General features: G+C 45.6%; 1 long non-coding RNA gene and 1 pseudogene across 1 annotated transcript in view; both read right to left on the bottom strand.

Moving 5' to 3' along the window:
• The window catches only part of LOC133260545 (uncharacterized), a 128311-nt gene that overhangs the window by 94588 nt on the left and 17330 nt on the right, over positions 1 to 16393 (bottom strand). The gene's annotated exons all lie outside the window — the stretch shown is intronic.
• Positions 8491 to 10050, bottom strand: LOC133260544 (acyl-CoA 6-desaturase-like; annotated as a pseudogene).

Genomic DNA, 16393 nt, shown 5'->3' with positions numbered 1-16393 from the left:
GACAATATTTTTAGTTTTAAGTCCTCTGGCACTTGTGTATTTAAACCTTCTCAGCTAAAAAAACAAAGTGTTTTTATTTCTGTATCTATCTTCATTTTCCAAATGTTTATTATGACAGATTCTCCAAAAATGCTTCTTGAACAACAGAACACAGACTTTACAAAAGCTTAAACTGTCTATAATCTCTGCCAATATTGATCTGAACCCCATGTATCACAATTGCTGAGAAAGCCTTGTTTCCTGTGAAATAACTTCAATAATTACAGCATGCCACATAATACATACAATGCTCTTTAACCAGCATAACTACGTTTACCTTCACAGGCACTCGTTTTCTGTAATTACTGCTTATATGAAAATAAACCTCGGCTGAAAGCAAGGGAAAAAAATCAATGCAAAATAACACCTCTAACTTGCCAACCCTGCAGAGATGTTTACCAATATGCACACACCATTTCTGTGTGCTGCCCACTGAGACAGCACTAACAGTTCACAAATTCCTCTAAGAATAATCTTATTGACAAAGGCAACGAAATGAAATTGAAAAGTGCTGTCAGCTCAGTGATTTGCTGACAAATTATCCACAATAATCAGTGATTCCTGACTTCAGGATTTCTAGAAGAACCCACTCCAGTGAATGCTGTGGTTTTTGGTATCCCATAGTGAGGACATTGTGCATTATCATTACCTTTTGTCTTTAATTGAAGGAAGCTGTTGTTATAGCAAGACATAGGCATGAATTCTGGCTCTGTCTCTGGCTATCTGTTGGATAAATGATTTCACCCCTCTAAGCCTCTATTTTACTATCTTAGAACTGATATATATCAGGATTTTTTGAGAGGGCCAAAATAGGCATTCACAAACAGGAAATTAATAAATGTTGATATATTTAACAAACTCACAGTGTAAATTTCCAGTAGAATTCAGTCATAGGAATAAATGTTACTTGCCAGATACACTGATGTACTTTCTTTAAACTGGACTAGGCTGCTTTGTAATAGACCAGGAGGTAATCAGATCAAGATTGCAAAGTAAGAACATGCTTCTCTCATCTCAAATCCCCATAAATAGTAAGAAAATATTTTAAATTGAAAACAGCACAAGAAAAGAAGACTTGGTGCCCCCAATAGATCAGAAATTGTAATAAAGTTCCTAAAATATTAAAGGCAGAGGAGTTTATATTGAAGGAAGAAATAATGGCCAAAACACACAAAAGAGAGAACTGATGAAGAGTGTGAGAGTATCTCAGCTTGGGCTTCAAGCTGAGAGAAAATAGATGAAAAGAGAGGATCCAGGGTCAACCACCAGGATGACTGACTGACGCAAGATCCAAGGGGATCTTCTCCTTGTGCCATGCAGGATCCGGAGAGGTTTGTGTCCCTAGACAGAAGCCATGCACAACCAGGAAGATGTCCCTCCTGGTGGTCAGGGCTTGGGACAGAATTCACTGCCACCCAGAAGAAAGGGGAAGCCTCCATAACTGAGGCAGCCACATTGCTGCCTGGAATTCTAGAGCCAAGCCAGGTAATCACATATAGCATGAGACCGACTAACCTAGGAGCCCAGATCCCATATAATCATGCAAACCCAGCAATTTGGTTTTCTTTTTTCTCTTTTGGACTACATCATGTGGCATGTGACACCTTCCCCAAGCAGGGATGGAACTGTGCCCCTTGCATTAAGGAGCATGAAGTCTTAACTGCTTGACTACCAGGGAAGTCCCCAAACCCAGCAAATATTTAAGGAAAAGTAACTCTTTAAAACCTTAGTGAGACTCAATGGTAAGAATTCACCTGCCAATGCAAGAGATGCAGGAGATCCAGGTTCAATCCCTGGGTTGGGAAGACATCATCTTCTGAATGAAAGGGACCATAATCATCATATGGATAAACTAATATCCAAAGAAACAAAGTTTAAAAATGAGATTTTTTTTAAAAAGTATGTATGGTACATATGGGGCTTTCCAGGTACAACAGTGATAAAGAATCTGCCTGCCAATGCTGGAGAGGCCATAGACAAAGGTTTGATCCCTGGATTGGAAAGATTCCCTTGAGTAAGAAATGGCAACCCACTCCAGTATTCTTGCCTGAAAAATTCCATGGACAGAGAAGCCTGGTGGGCTTTAGTCCGTGGGGTCACAGAGAGTTGGACACAACTGAGCACATTACATATGATTAACATCCTAAGAGGAATAAGAAGATAATGTCCGTTTTAATAGAAACATATTCTAAACAGCTAGGGATCTTTGAAAGGAAGGTTGTAATTATTGAAAAAGTCTGAAAAACTCAATAAATGTGCCAAGTAACAGAAAAGATATAACTAAAAGATGATTACTTAACTAGAAGATACAACTAAGGATCCTCCTAGAACACAGCTCAGAAAGGACAGATAAAAAGGTGAATATGGGTGGGAAAAAAAATTCAAAGGTTTCAACATTTGCCTAATAGGAATTTCAAAAAAAGAATAGAGAGAAGAAATAGAAATGAGAAAAAAAGATTTCCAGAAAAGATAAAAATCCTCAGAATAGATGGGTTGAACCAATGTCCACAACTTGCAGATACAGAGGACAAACTAGTGGTCACCAATGAGGACAGGGAAGTGGGGAGAGGCAATAGAGGGATAGGGGATTAAGAGGCACAAACTATTAGGTATAAAATAAGCTCCATGGATATATCGTAGGGGCTTCTCTGGTGGCTCAGCAGTAAAGAATCTGCCTGCAATGTGGGAGACTGGGGTTCGATCCCCGGGTCGGGAAGATCCCTGGAAAAGGAAAGGACAACCCACTCCAGTATTCTTGCCTGGAGAATTCCATGGACAGAGGAGCCTGGCTGACTGTAGTCCACGGGGTCTCAAAAGAGTTGGACGCGACTGAGTGACTTACACTTTCACTTTCAAGGATATATCACAGAACACATGGAATATAGTCAATACTTTATCCTAACTATAGATGGAGTATAACCTTTAAACACTGTAAACAAATCATTACATTATACACCTGAAATTTATACAATATTGCGAGTCAACTATGCCTCAATAAAAATCAATCAATAAAAAGTTTCTCCACTTCTTTCTTACTGACAGACAACATTATCAACCCCCAGCCCTCCAGAGGCTCAACTCCAATGCCGCAGAAACCCTGCTCAGTGGCTGAGTGTCATCAGCATGTTTTCAGAACGCTTACTGAATGGAGTTCAGATCCTGATATACTGGTTAATGCTTCCTTCAAGCTTCCTTTGCGAACTTGATCTTTGCCGTCTGTCACCCAGTGTTCCGTGCCTTCCCTCAGGACCAACTTTTGCCATGTTCCGCAGTCTACAAAACTTATCCAGGCACGGAGCAGTCTTTGAAATCAAAGGCACACTGTGCTCAGACCTACTCTAAATGCTGCATGAGTTTCTGATCCAAACTTTTGATCTGCCATTTGTTCCCTGTTCCCTCCCTCCTGGAGTCCTGGTCCAGATGGCACTTTTCACTGGTGCTGTGCCCCATTCCTGTCACAGAACAACAAAGGTTTTAATTTCCAAATATGGAAGCAGTGTTTCAGGACTGAAGGTATCTACCACGTAAGGTAATGTATTCCTCAAAATATTTCCAAGATTTGGATGTCTGTTACCACAACTGATCACTCTTCAAGTCTGTGTTTGTTGACTAAACTATAAATATTTTAGCAATGGATTCATTCATGTTTTAAAGACACTATGCACTTATGAAAACACAAGGCTCATTATCCATAGAATATTTCATGTAGCTTAGGCAAAATACTTCTACATGTAGTAAGGGTATACAAAAAGGTTAACAGATGGGATGTATTTGCATTAGTGTCTTACTCATAGAAGTGAGGAGGTGAAACCTTTTTTTCTTTGGAAGTTACTTGGCAAAGAACTTGGCAAATAGATTAGAAATTATAATGTTGAGAATCCAGTAGCAGAATTAGAGCTAATTCCCATTTAAGTGCCCCCATGCAGTCTCATTTACATGAAGGGATGGGGGGCAGGTAGGAGGGGGAGAGAGAGAGAAGCCTAGTAGAAAGAAAAAGTTGTGAACTTACTATAACAAGTGACAAAACATGTGGAGACTTCCCTGTGGTCCAGTGGCTAAGACTCTGCGCTTCCAACGCAAGCGGCCCAGGTTCAATCCCTGGTCAGGGAACTATATCCCACATGCCACAACTAAAGATCCTGCATGGATCTTTTCATTGGTACATGTTGTAACTAAAACCCAGCACCTCCAAATAAATAAAATAAAAATAAATATTAAATATAAGTGATACAATATGTGACTAACCATATTTTCAATTAAAACTCCAAGCCAAAACAATCTGCATGAAAAATTATTGAAAGGGGCTGTCCAAGGCACCAGAAGAGATACAAAGAGTAGCCCATTTCCTAAAGATATAAGACAACTCCTCTCAAGAAACACCTGGAGTAACAGGCAAATGTGGCCTTGGAATACGGAATGAAGCAGGGCAAAGACTAATCGAGTTTTTGCCAAGAAAATGCACTGGTCACAACAAACACCCTCTTCCAACAACACAAGAGAAGACTCTATACATGGACATCACCAGATGGTCAACACCGAAATCAGATTGATTATATTCTTTGCAGTCAAAGATGGAGAAGCTCTATACAGTGCAAAAACAAGACCAGGAGCTGACTGTGGCTCAGACCATGAACTCCTTATTGCCAAATTCAGACTGAAACTGAAGAAAGTAGGGAAAACCACTAGACTATTCAGGTATGACCTAAATCAAATCCCTTATGATTATACAGTGGAAGTGAGAAATAGATTTAAGGGCCTAGATCTAATAGAGTGCCTGATGAACTATGGAATGAGGTTCATGACATTGTACAGGAGACAGGGATCAAGACCATCCCCATGGAAAAGAAATGCAAAAAAGCAAAATGGCTGTCTGGGGAGGCCTTACAAATAGCTGTGAAAAGAAGAGAAGTGAAAAGCAAAGGAGAAAAGGAAAGATATAAATATCTGAATGCAGAGTTCCAAAGAATAGCAAGAAGAGATAAGAAAGCTTTCCTCAGCGATCAATGCAAAGAAATAGAGGAAAACAACAGAATGGGAAAGACTAGGGATCTCTTCAAGAAAATCAGAGATACCAAAGGAACATTTCATGTAAAGACGGGCTCGATAAAGGACAGAAATAGTATGGACCTAAAAGAAGCAGAGGATATTAAGAAGAGATGGCAAGAATACACAGAAGAACTGTACAAAAAGATCTTCACAACCCAGATAATCACGATGGTGTGATCACTGACCTAGAGCCAGACATCCTGGAATGTGAAGTCAAGTGGGCCTTAGGAAGCATCACTATGAACAAAGCTAGTGGAGGTGATGGAATTCCAGTTGAGCTATTTCAAATCCTGAAAGATGATGCTGTGAAAGTGCTGCACTCAATATGCCAGCACATTTGGAAAACCTAGCAGTGGCCACAGGACTGGAAAAGGTCAGTTTTCATGCCAATCCCAAAGAAAGGCAATGCCAAAGAATGCTCAAACTACCGCACAATTGCACTCATCTCACACACTAGTAAAGTAATGCTCAAAATTCTCCAAGCCAGGCTTCAGCAATATGTGAACCGTGAACTTCCTGATGTTCAAGCTGGTTTTAGAAAAGGCAGAGGAACCAGACATCAAATTACCAACATCCGCTGGATCATGGAAAAAGCAAGAGAATTCCAGAAAAACATCTATTTCTGCTTTATTGACTATGCCAAAGCCTTTGACTGTGTGGATCACAATAAACTGTGGGAAATTCTGAAAGAGATGCGAATACCAGACCACCTGATCTGCCTCTTGAGAAATTTGTATGCAGGTCAGGAAGCAACAGTTAGAACTGGACATGGAACAACAGACTGGTTCCAAATAAGGAAAGGAGTTCGTCAAGGCTGTATATTGTCACCCTGTTTATTTAACTTACATGCAGAGTACATCATGAGAAACGCTGGACTGGAAGAAACACAAGCTGGAATCAAGATTGCCGGGAGAAATATCAATAACCTCAGATATGCAGATGACACCACCCTTATGGCAGAAAGTGAAGAGGAACCCAAAAGCCTCTTGATGAAAGTGAAAGTGGAGAGTGAAAAAGTTGGCTTAAAGCTCAACATTCAGAAAACAAAGATCATGGCATCCGGTCCCACCCCTTCATGGGAAATAGATGGGGAAACAGTGGAAACAGTGTCAGACTTTATTTTTCTGGGCTCCAAAATCACCGCAGATGGTGATTGCAGCCATGAAATTATAAGACGCTTACCCCTTGGAAGGAAAGTTATGACCAACCTAGATAGTATATTCAAAAGCAGAGACATTACTTTGCCAACAAAGGTCCGTCTAGTCAAGGCTATGGTTTTTCCTGTGGTCATGTATGGATGTGAGAGCTGGACTGTGCAGAAGGCTGAGTGCCAAAGAATTGATGCTTTTGAACTGTGGTGTTGGAGAAGACTCTTGAGAGTCCCTTGGACTGCAAGGAGATCCAACCAGTCCATTCTGAAGGAGATCAGCCCTGGGTGTTCTTTGGAAGGAATGATGCTAAAGCTGAAACTCCAGTACTTTGGCCACCTCATGCGAAGAGTTGACTCATTGGAAAAGACTCTGATGCTGGGAGGGATTGGGGGCAAGAGGAGAAGGGGACGACAGAGGATGAGATGGCTGGATGGCATCACTGACTCGATGGACGTGAGTCTCAGTGAACTCCGGGAGTTGGTGATGGACAGGAAGGCCTGGCGTGCTGTGATTCATGGGGTCGCAAAGAGTCGGACGACTAAGCGACTGATCTGATCTGATCCGCTTAAAAGAATTCAGTACCTTCCTCCACCAGGGTTCAGTGGGCCCCCATGACCCGGACACTGAGCACATAGCCTTCACCCCATAATCCAGGAATATCAATGACATTAGTATTCTTTTTTTTTTTGCGAATAAAATCACTTCATTTATTTCCAAAAGTGTAGAGGTGGGAAAGCAACATGATAAAAATTAAGTTCAGTTCCCTATGGATCCATTCTGTCTCAGGGGAGGGACAGTGGCTCTTTGGGCCAGTGTGTTCTCAGTGGGACAGCTTCAGGTGGTTGGATCCCTCGTTGCCATGGCAACCCTCGGTCCGTCACCAGCCAGAGCTGGTCCCTCCTGCCCTGCCCTGCCCTCCCCTGGAGCTATCTACGGGTTAGTGGGTTAATTTCCAGATGCAGCAGCTCTGGATCCTCCCAGTGGCTCCCAGGTTCCCCACCCTCTCACTTTCCTGTCCCCTCAGCTGTCTGGCCTTCAGCCCCAACCCCTCCTTGTCCTATTGGGTACCCCCACCACCACCAAGTCCCCGGCTTCTCGGGGTCACCCTCCTCTGGAACTCCTTCCTTCTGTCTGCTGATAGTCAGGCCACAGAGGTCTCAGTGACTGAGCCCAGCTCAGCCCACTGTGGGGCCTGGGGAGGCTGCAGAGGGGGTGGGGGTGGGAACAGGCAGATCCTCCCAAGGCCCAGTCCCACTGCCACCGCCAGCAGAACGCATCCTGTAGCAAAAGGTTAAAAAACGAGTAAAAGAAACAAGAGCGTGATAGACCAGGAAAGAGCATGCCCCCACGGGCAGCCCCAACATAGGGAGGGGCTGACGGGTTTCTGGGCTCCAGTGCCCACTTGCTGCCTGTAGGGCCTAAGTCCGCACCAGCCAAGTGGCCAGGGACTGGCTGGCACTGCCTGGCAGTAACGGAGCACTCTAGGGGAGAGTCCAAATCCTCTAGAATCTTGGGTCTCCCAACCAGAACAAACATCTGAACCTACAGGCCTGGCCATTGCTTCCGCTGAGCTCATCTGTGGCCCCACCTCTGTGGATCCAAGGTCACAGGCTCTGGACTTGGGAAGTGGCGGGATGGAACTGCTGGAGCCCTGGGTCAGAGGGCTCTGGTGGGGCCAGGACGTTTCCCTGGGCTCAGAGGCCTGAGCTGGCTGCAACATAGCCAAAGGGAGCCTGGCATCAGGGCCAGGGCCCTGGACATCTGAAGAGAATGTGGGGCCTGGAGGGGTGCCCCCAGTACTGAGCCGGTGGTGGGAAGGAGACCCGGGTAATCAAGCACATCAACTCACAGAAGGGCAGAGGGTGGGCGGCCATCTGAGGGGGTGGGGCCGACCTGCAGGCTCACGGAGCTGTCCCACCTGCTGGGTGGGACCCAGCCCTGCGGACCTCAAGAGCGGTGAGGGAGAAAAAGAGGGTGGTGTGTGGCCTGGAGGCCAGGCTGCAGGGGGCTCATAGGCTGCACCTGTGCACATCTGGTCTGACAGATGCTTAAGGACAGAGGGTGGAGGTGGGGCTGACTGGCCGGGGCCCGGGAGGGAGGGTGTCAGAGGGAAGTGTGAAAGCCTTGAAACCAGACAGCGAGAGAGGAAAGACCAAGCCTGAAGTCTGTGAGCCACGCGCCACAGCCTCCTGACGCCTCTTTGAACAAAACCCCACCCTCCCCTTCGCCGCCACTCCCACCTGCTCCTCCCCCACTGTCCCCGTGAGCTCCCCGAGGGCCGCAGCTTCATTTGTGGAGGCAGGCATCCAGCCACAGCTGCCCAGACTTCCTCAAGGACCCGATGATATCTTGCAGGGCCCAGAGCAGCAGCTTCTCCAGGTACTCAGTGCCGTGCTTGGCGCACAGGGACCTCACCAGGGAGGCGACCTTGGGCAGATTGTGCCGGGGCATGGTGGGGAAAAGATGGTGCTCGATCTGGAAGTTGAGGTGCCCACTGAACCAGTCGTTGAAGAAGGACTGCTCCACGTTGTAGGTGGCTGCCAGCTGGCTGCTGAACCAGTCGCGGTAGGGCTCTCGGTCAATCTCCATGACGATGTGATTCATCTGTGTGATCCACACAAACCCATGGCTCTCCAGGAACCTGATGAGGTTGAGGAAAAGGATGGCTCCCAGGACACCACAGAAAGGGATGTAGCTGATAAAGAAACGGGTATAGTAGCTGATGACCCAGGCCAAGTCTACCCAGTCCTTGAGAACGATCACGGTCATGATCATATGGTACTGGAAGTACAAAGGGATGAGCAGCGGAGGCCCAATCAGGAAGAAGTACTCATGCTGGTGGTTGTAAGGTAGGTATTTCAGCTTCTTCATGCCGTACTCAGTGGGCTGCCACTCGCCCAGGACACACACATGCAGCATGTTCACATCCAGATCCTTGTTGAAGACGTTGGGTTTGGCGTGGTGCTGGAAGTGGCAATGGTTCCACCAGTTGGCAGAGCCACCCTTTAAGTGACTGATGATGAACTTCTGTACGATATGGTTCCACATGGACTTCTTGTAAACAGAGAGGTGGCCGTAATCGTGTTGCAGCCATCCAGCCTGGACCTGACAGGTAGCAAGGACGACGGCCGTAATGACGGTTGGAATCCAGCCATTGCCAAAGTAGAAGATAGTGAACCAGGCGATGCTCTCCATGGCGATAATGTGGGCCAGGTGGAGAAGGAAGAAGAACTGGTTACTCTTGAACAGGTTCATGTCCTCAGCGGTCTTCCTCAGGGCCTGGAAGTCCTCGATGATCTGGGAATTCTTGCCGTGGTCCTGGCTGGGCTCCTCAGGGGCCAGCTCGCCAATCAATAGGGGCTTCATGAACTTGCGCACAAAATCGAGGTTGCGGTGGAAGGCCAGGAAGGCGTCTGTGGCATCTTCCCCCGGCGTAGTGCCCGATGACCCGCTGGCCCCCCGGGTGCCGGCTGGACCATTTGGTGATGTTGTAGACCTTGCGATCGATGACCAGCCACCTGTCGGGTGCGCAGGTTGTGCTTCTGAATCTCCTCCCAGCGGAAGGTAGGCATCGGCGGCTCAAGCTTGGTGGCCCCCTCGCCCTGGTTACCCCACTTCCCCATGCTGCCTGCTGACCAGGTGCGGTGAGTGCAGTCCACTTTAGGCTTTTGTCTTCTCCTCCTCCTCCTTCCACGACATCCCCTCCCCCAACCTCCTTGCCTCGGCTCCGGAGTATCCATCCCTGCCTTTCTTCTCCGCTTCCAAGTGCCCCCAAGCGGTCCCCTCTGTCCGCGCCCCACTGCCACCCCCTCCCTCCCCGCCCACAGCTTGCAGTGGACTTTTGCCTCCAGAGAAAACTCCCGGGTAGCTCAGGGCCTCAAAGCCTCCTCTGCCCGCCCCTCCGGCTCCCCCCCCACCCCCCCTAGCCCAGGGCTCCGCATCCTCCCGCGTTCCCCTCCGCCTGGGTTTCCACAGTGATCAGCAGAGCGACTGCACCAATCCGGGCGCGTTGCCCCTCCTGCCTTTGGCCCAGGCGGATCTTTCGAAGGCCAGCGGGCTGGGGCAGCGGTTCCCGGGTCCCTGGCCACGCGGAGTCCAGAGGGCCCGGGAGGCCGGTTACGTGTCCGAATTCCTTCCTCCCCCGACTCCAGCCGGGGGCGCCCGAGGAGATCCCAAGGGAGCCAGGCGGGCAAGAGGGGGCGGCGGTTGGGGTTCCCGGCGCTTACGCGCACGCCGGCGACCCGCTCTCCTGGATGTGCACCTGATGCCCGCACAAAGAGGGCCGCGCGGCTCCGTGTGTTTTGCGGTGGGGCAGTATTCTTTTTTTTATAACTCTTAGATAGGTATCACATCATCTGTTTTTTAAAATATTTACTGTGGCTGTGTTGGGTCTTAGTTTGGCACACAGGATCTTCACTGCAGTACAAGAGTTATCTAGTTGTGGTATGCAGGCTTAGTTGCCCTGGGGCATGTGAGATGGTAGTTCCCAGGCCAGGGATCAAACCTGCATCCCCTGCATTGGAAGACAGATTCTTAACCACTGGACCACCAGGGAAGTCCCCTACATTAGTACTCTGTTATGTCACTTTTTCTTATCTATGTACATGCTGTTCAATAGCTTGTCTACTCAACCAATAAGTATTAAGTCATTCTTCAAAATCTGACTCAGCACCTCTCCCGTAAGAGAATTTGGAGGAGATACCTTCAGCTGGTACCACAAAAATGTGCCTTCAACAAACCATGCCCTCTTTTATCAATAAAGACTCTTCATTTGAAAGGCAGCTCTTGGCTTATTCCCAAGCCCTGGTAGAGGGTGAAAGCCTAGACCACGTAGCATCAAGTGATATTGCAATTTTGAGCTATCATGAATTAGTTGTTTATCTGATCCACCAAATTACAAAGTTGACTATATACAGCAGCATTCCATCATAAATTAGAAATTGTAGAATTGTAGGGACTTCCCTGGTGGTCCAGTGGCTAAGACTCCAAGCTCCCAATGCAGGGGGCCTGGGTTTGGTCCCAGGGAACTTGATCCCACATGCTGCAACTAAGAGTTCACATGCCGCAAATGAAGAACTCAGGAGCTGCAAATAAAACCCGGTACACAAATAAACCAACTAGAAATTCTACAATACAAATCAGACTCAGCATGTCTGGAAAGGACATCTCTCCCCCCAATCCCAAGGGGTCACTGGGAGTTTCTTGTGATCAGTTAAGAGAGGAGAAAAATGCCTAGTCCTGCTAAAAAATAAATCTCCACCATATGCCTTTCAGGTCACCCCTGCAAAACAGTGGCTAGTGTAAACCCTCCCCACAAGAAAAGCGTTGCGTTGTTTGCTTTGTGAAAAAGGAAAAGCCACTGAGATCTAGATCAACACTGACTCATGGGCAAGACCTAATAGTGCTGGCTAGCTAGTCACAGACTTGCAATCAAAATTGGGAAATGGATGGTGAAGGTGAGTGGGGGAGAGATATGTGAGTGGACTCAGAATGCACATGAGGTATGAAGACATTCACCACAAGGATCACTTTGAAGGAGGCTCTCAATCAGGTAGACAAAATGACCTATTTAATTTCTGACAGTAGCCTCTTTCCTTAGCCTCTTCAGTGTTTGCTCAGTGGGTCCATGCAAAGAGTGGTTATGGGGGACCTCCCTGGTGGTCCAGTGGTTAAGACTTTGCCTTCCAGTGGAAGGGGTGTGGGTTGGATCCCTGGTCAGGGAGCTAAGGTCCTACATGCCTTTTGGCCAAAAAATCAAAGCAAAAAACAGAAGTAATATTGTAACAAACTCAATAAAGACTTTAAAAATGATCCACATCAAAAAAGTCTTAAAAAAAAAATAGTGGCCACAGTAACAGGGATAAAGGCTAGGCATCAGCTTATCAAAGCTCATCCAGCTACCATATCTGCTGAGTGTCCAGCGTCCCAACAGTAGAAGCCAACACCAAACTCCTGATATAAAATGATCTCCCCCCACCCAAATTAAACACATAAAATGACTTTCCCAGAGGTCCAGCCAGTCACCTGGACTTACACTGGCCTTCCTCCATGATGGAAGGGGTGAAATTTGTCCCCACACCTTAGACTCATATTCTGGATATACGTTTGTCTTCTCTGCCTAAAGTGCTTTTTCCAGCCCCTCCATGTGGACTTACAGAATGCTCTAACTATTGCCAGTGGTGTCCCACTCACATGCTCCATCCAGAGGAAATATTTTAAGGCAAAAAAAGAATAGTAAGGGTCGTGTGTATATATAGTTGATTGGTCTTTCCCTCCAAAGGTAACTGGCTTGATAAAACAATAAAATGGCCTGTTTAAATATTATCTACTGCACTAAGAGACCACTGGGAAATACTATGAGGTTGGGATGCCACCCTATAGAATACAATATATGCCTTAAATCAGTTTCTACAACATGGTTCTATGTCCTCCAGAGCCAGAGTTCATGGGTCCAGGAACCAAAGGGAGAAGGTAAACGTACTCCCTCTCACTGTTATCTAGTGAATTTTTTCATCTTCCTTGCAACTCAAAGAAATTTTGTTTCCTATCAACGTGACTTTGAGCTCAGTGGATTTAGACATCTTAGTGGCCAGGGGAAACACAGTCACTGTTCTGATGAATCCTGAGGTTGACCTCTGACCTTTCTGAAATTCTCATGCTGCTGAGTTGACAGAGGAAAAAGGTTTCTCTACTGGCCAGGGAAATTGATCCCAATTACCAGGAGGAAATTGGATTGCTGCTATATAACAGAGGTATGAAGGACTCTATGTGAAAGACTAGAGCACCTCCTAGAACTCTGGTCAATGGAAAACTGACCAATAGCCTTGATCAATGAAAAATTGCAGCAACTCAATTAAGACAGACATCCAAGGATGCAAATCCCACGGGAATGAAGGTTTGGACCACCTCACTAGGAAAAGCACACTATCTGGGTGAGACGTTAACAGAGGAAGCATTGGCTTTTTGTTCAGGATTGGCTCCTAAACAAAAGCAATAATGGCTACCAGTTAACTCTTGTGGCAATCTACAGAAGTATTAATATTAATAGAAAACATAGCAGCAATACTTTATATTATTTTTCCCTTTCTCCCCCACATCCTCATGATTTTACAGGAAGAACGCTGGTGATTGCTAACATTTTCAGCTGAGAGTACAACCAAATTGATGACATACGAATCAATGATTATCTGATGGCACAATGTTTCCTCTGTTGGGACACAAACACTTACCTGAGTGAAGGGCAAGAGTGGATACACAGGGAGGTAGAGAAATGGACTATGCCCCCCGCCCAGACCTAGTCTCCCCTCTCCTCCACCCTGGTCTCTGCTGACCTCTAAGAACCACAAGAACCACATCAGTGAACTTCCTTGCCTCCTGATGTCTGGTTGAGGAATATCAGGAGATCAGAGGACAGAAGTAGAGTGAGATGAGATGTTTATTCTCTCTACCTATTTAGTCCCTACCTGTATCACCCATCTAAGATTTCAGCTCCATCCAGGAACCCTGACTGTCTCTTTTTCTCTAGATTCCAGTAACTGCTTCCTTCCATGGACCCTTCTGAAGCCCTGCACTCTCCCTTACAGGCACCCTACCCATGGCCTGTAAAGATCTCATTATTGTTGTTGCTGTCATTTAGTCACTGAGTCATTGGATAAGGAAATGGCAACCCACTCCAGTGTTTTTGCCTGGAGAATCCCAGGGACAGGGGAGCCTGGTGGGCTGCGGTCTATCGGGTCGCACAGAGTCGGACACGACTAAAGCGACTTAGCAGCAGTAGCAGCAGCAGCAGCAGTCACTGAGTCATGTCTGACTCTTTGGCAACCCCATGGACTGTAGCCTACCAGGCTCCTCTGTCCTTGGGATTCTCTAGGCAAAAATACTGGAGCAGGTTGCCATTTCCTTCTCCAGGGGATCTTCCCGACCCAGGGATTAAACCTGTGTCTCCTGCACTGGCAGGTGGATTCTTTACCACTATTGGGTCCTCTTCAGTTTACTCAATGGCTATGCCTTCTGTTTGCTACTGTGACACTGACACAAGCCTCTTTCTCACCCACTATGATATGAATTCCTTGAGGAAAGGGGCTGAAATCCAGTCTACACAGAGTTGGCACAGAGCTATGTGAGATGAAAATATCTCCTGTGTATTAATAAACAAGAAATGTCACAGCCATCAGCGATTTCTAGCCTCCAAATGTGAATGAGGGCTTCCAAAACTACAATTCAGGGGGTGCTGCCACCCGCCAAGGTGATTGCTGAGGAGCTGGGGGAATCAAGAAGAGTGGACAAGGAAACAGGGTTGGCCCCGAGAGCTGAGGTGCACGTGAAAGGAATGAGCTCAGTGAGCCCAGAGGCTTGCATCTTCCATACTTCCAGTGCTAAATTCTCTTTGATGTTCAGACTGCCTGCTCCCTTTGTTGCAAAGGGAGCCTGACCTCTCCTTCTGCCTCCTTAGAGCAATTTTCTCAGAGCTACTGAGATGCTGTCTCCTAGGCTTGGAGTCCTAAACATTCCCACCAAATAAAATGACTCTCTCCTTTCAGGTTGTGACTGTATTTTTTAGCCCACAGCTGTCTCAGCCTGACCCAGAGAAGGGCTACCTTTTACAGACTTAGTCCAGCCAGTGAGGTACCTCTTGATAATATGCACAAAGAGATGGTAATTCCCCACAGGTGGTCTTGTGTAAGAAAAAGAAATGACCTAAGCAATTTGGGGCAGTAAGAAAATATGTTTATAACAGCTTGGGGACAGAAATAAAGACTTCAGCTAAAGGATATCTCATGATTACATTTATCATGAGATAAAAGCATTGCTATTTGGTTTTTATATGATATTTACAATGTTTTAATATAAGAACAAGACAGGGTATTTTTAGACAAGGCTACATAACCCCAGACAAATCATAATAGGATCTTTGTTTTTTTAACTCCAGGCCAATTAGTTGAGGGCTAATTTAGCAATGAAAGATGCTTCCAAATACTTAACACATGACTCAGCTGTATAAATAAGTGGTGGCAAATGAAGCTGAACAAATTTCTCATATGTTCTGATTTGGCCACTGGTGCACACACACACAGATTTATACAAAGCTTGAGTTCTCTCCATAAAGAAGAAAAAAGAAAAAAGTCCAAAACCAATAAATTTTTTTAGGTTACTTTGCTTTATTTGGTATATCTAGATTCATTTCAAATAGCTGTAGGAAATACTGAATCCGATTTTGCAATGATAATTTAAGCAAAACCAAATGCTCTAGTATAAGCATCTGTGAGACTCTCGGGTCCTTAGTAAAACTATAGGGTTTGAGGTTCAACGAAAGGAGGATTGGTGAGCATTCATAAAAAAGACGTTTAAGATTTCTATGGCAAAGTGGATTAGTCAATAGAGAATTCACACATTTTTATGGTTGTATCTGACCAGTCCTATTGGCAAACAAATAAGGCACTTTTGTTACTACTCTGCCATCCTGGGTAAATTCAAACCACACCTGTTTAGAAGGGTGCCTAGAAATTTTCTACAAGTTTTTACCTGCGTCTCCTCATTCAGAGTAAGCAAGAATGTGTTTCTATATCATATTTGTATCTCAGGTTTCAAAGCAGGGGAGTAGTGAGTTTGCTATTTTATGGGTCACTTCGTGGAGTGAATGTCTTCTTTTACATTCTCTTCTGCCTTTTCCCTTCCTTGTATAAAGGAAACGACACTGTTTTAAGTCAGGCTGTTTGATTCAAATTCTATTAATAATATTCCCTTGATTTTAACTATGTTTTAATGCTAAGATGCTCAGTTTCCCCATTTATAAAATTGGGGTAAGAATAACTGTTTCACACAGTTGTTATCATGTATATAAAAAATGCATAGAAAGTATCTATTTCAACACCAGGTATTTAGTAAGTGGAAGCACCATCATTATCCATGTTATTATTATTACAAGTACCCCATCAGGACTTCTAAGATACTAACATGATTTTGAGAACCTGCAGTATTTAGGAAAGCAATTATTCAAAATTATTCAGGAAGGCAGGATGAATCACTAGTAAGTCAGTTGTATTTTATTCATTGACATGTACCTGATGATGGTAAGACAGGCTTCTTCTCCAAGCCTTTCTACCATATAAAATGTCTGTATAATGTCTGTCTAAGTAGAATTAGTTTTGAACGGCAAT

The sequence above is a fragment of the Bos javanicus genome, chromosome 14, assembly GCF_032452875.1.
Source record: "Bos javanicus breed banteng chromosome 14, ARS-OSU_banteng_1.0, whole genome shotgun sequence".
NCBI lineage: Eukaryota > Metazoa > Chordata > Mammalia > Artiodactyla > Bovidae > Bos > Bos javanicus.
The sequence above is the reverse complement of the archived record's forward strand: the minus strand, read 5'-3'. Positions and strand labels throughout refer to the sequence as shown.